Source organism: Protopterus annectens, chromosome 10.part0 (genome assembly GCF_019279795.1).
Source record: "Protopterus annectens isolate FY-2018-M chromosome 10.part0, PAN1.0, whole genome shotgun sequence".
In the NCBI taxonomy this organism is placed as follows: domain Eukaryota; kingdom Metazoa; phylum Chordata; order Ceratodontiformes; family Protopteridae; genus Protopterus; species Protopterus annectens.
Genome location: NC_056744.1, coordinates 1400989097 through 1400992151, shown reverse-complemented (window position 1 = coordinate 1400992151; position 3055 = coordinate 1400989097).

The following is a 3055-nucleotide window of genomic DNA, read 5'->3' as shown; positions in this document are numbered from 1 at the left end:
TGTGATAGTCAGACAGGATACATATCCATTTTCTACAGAGGCCCGGGGAGAAAGGCTCTTAGTTATATAACCCTTTGGGGTTATTTTGAGTGTAATCCATCAGAACTCATTTTAAGCACAAAAAAAGCTACAAATTACTACAGCACTGAACTTTACTCACGTGTGTACAGGAAAACTGTTTTTAGTACTTAATTAATAAGCACCTATTCCAGGCATGTCTAAAGGTCAGCTCCCAGTGTTTTCTCCTGTCGACCTGATGAGTCTGTTCATCTCGGGGGAATGCAGCAATTGCTTCATGTACACAGACAACCCTCTACTGCTAACACACTCAACACTACAACCTGTGAGAGATGCACTTATATTACCGAACCGTAAGCAAAGCTCTCTTGACCCAAGACTGGATTAGACAGGCAAGAGGAGAAGGTAAACACTTGCACCACAGCATAATCATCACATCGTGCTTCGAAATGTAAACCACCAAAACACACACCTTTTGTGGAGGCTCTCCAAAAAAATCTACCCAAGCAGCAGGGTCCTCCAAAGCAGAAAAGCAAAGTAACCTGAACCCCCTGACACAACCCAAATGACACTCATCCCACAAACTCAGTGTGGCACTCAACCAAAGTGCATAAGGCATAACAACGTACCTAGCACTCGAGTCATAGGTGACTCGAGAGTCAGGCACAGTCATGTTCCACTCAACAGGCTAAATAAGGAGAAAGGCAAATGGCCTTCCACATTATCCTGACGAACCTTGGTCTGCAAGGCTATTTGAGCATATCAGCGTGGAATTTATAACAATGACATTGTTAATCTCCAAACTATGTAACCTACCCAGTTAAGTTTTGTAGAAGGCAGATGATGTCTCCAAAACCATGATATACTACTTTGAAGAGGTCACCAGAGCTGTAGATGAGGGTAAGGTGGTACACACAGACTATCATGATCTCGAAGTGGCTTTCAACACCATCCACTGCTCTGGAATTATAGACAAACACACTAAACTCAGTATAAATCGCTATGTCACAGGATGAGTTGACAAGTGGCTTACGTGAACGACCCCAGACTGTGAAAGTAGCCTGTAAGTCCAACTTCATAACAGTGACAAGTGTAGTACCACTGGATTCAGTACTATGTCCTCTCCTGTTTGATATCTACTTCTCTGAAGTACAGGCTAACACAGAAGGGCTTTGACTAACAAAGCTGGCTGATGACTGCAAACTAGGAGCCATAATCAAATCTACTAACGATGTGTATACCCTACAAAAAGGCCTCACTGAGACAGATGCCTGGCGTCAAAGACATGGACTCAAGCTGAATGCCAAAAAGTGCATTGTCATTGCGTTTTGGTAAAAATTTCTGTACCCATAAACTACCACATAGTTAGTACTCTGCTTAACAATGAAAGTTGGATGAGACATTGGGACACTAGTGGACAATAGTATCAACAGTATTCTGGAAATCCTTCTATGTGGCACACCTCATCAGAAAAGGTTTATCATCCATGAAAAAATAGGTCATTGTTCCCCTGTATTCATCACTCAAAGACCCTTAATTGAGTACAATGCCCCTCTTGGTGTGTACCTCACAAGACATCTACAACAAGTGTAAAGGCCACAGAAATAACTCACAAAGTTGATTAATGGCCAAAAAACAGATGCCCTATGCAGAACTAGTAAAAGAACTCCAGCTTTACTCTGTCGCATATCACCTACTCATAGGTGATCTACACAACAAGTACAAATATCACTCTGTCATTGTTCATGTTGGTGTGAATTAACTGTGACGTACCACCCTGGACTTTATGAAAAGAGACATGGAGGAGCTTTCCTGTTTTGTAGCCCAGGCAGGTATGACCCAAGCCTTGAGTAGCATCCTGCCATGACCCAGAATGATACCACATTACAACGAAAAAATGATTGACTTCAACAATTGGCTAATATTCGGTTGTCATTCTAAGGGGATCTAGTATCTGTCTGCCTGGGATGACATGATCGACAGACCACGATGCTTGGCCAGAAATGCATGGCACCTGTTGACCTTGGGATTCAGGATACTGGCTAAGGTCATTGCCGCACCTATGGTGCCTTTTTTAAGCAATGTACAAATGACAAATTCAACACCATAGCAGGTAGTAGAAAGACAAATTTGAGGGTAATGATACTCAATGCTAGAGTTCTAGACCACTGAATGCACTCACTCAAGGAACTCCTAAAAATGGATATCATCGAGATTTGTGCAGCGACAGAGACATGGTTCAAGGCTCCAGACAGCATCCCTGCAATAACAAGCTATAATTCATACCACACCTTTTGGCCGCCTAACTTGGAATGAAACACTACAGGCGGAGGTGTGTCCATATTTATTTATTTATTTATTTATTTATTTTATTTATTTCAGTTTGATTACAAGTACCCATTTTCAGTGGAGGCCCGGGGAGAAAAGCTCCAAAGTCAGTACAATCAATTAAATGTCCAAACAGTAAGAATACATAAGAATAACAGTGCAAAATAACAAGAACATAAACATTATTTTTTATTTTTTTTTTTTGAGATAATTTGCAATATTGTCTTCTTTACAGTCAACAGGGAGTAGGCTAAATCATTTTTGGGAATTAGAAATGAAGTCTGAGAGTAGATTTGTGAAGGGGTAAGGAGGGGCTTAGTGTAGAAAATCTGTATGATTTATATAGGTTGAAAGCAGGAACATATCCATTTGGAGGAAAGGTGTGAGTAGAGTTGGGTCTTAAAGTGATCTGTGTTAGGTATAGTCCTCAGTGATGGACGGAGAGAGTTCCATTTTTTGCCTAGAGAGAAGGATAGTAGTAGCTTGCCAGCGGAATGTTTAGGTCTGTGAATGGAGATTAGGTGTTGGTGTTCTGATTTCAAAGATCAGTTAGGGATGTAAGTGGGAAGGATGATGGATAAAGCTGGGTATTTTTCTGGATAGAATATTAGTTTGTGAGCGGTTGTTAGTTGAAGATAGTCAAGGTGGTTAGGGAGTTCTAACCAGTTCAGAGATTGAAGGGTAAGGCAGTGGTGGGTTGAGGTTTTGG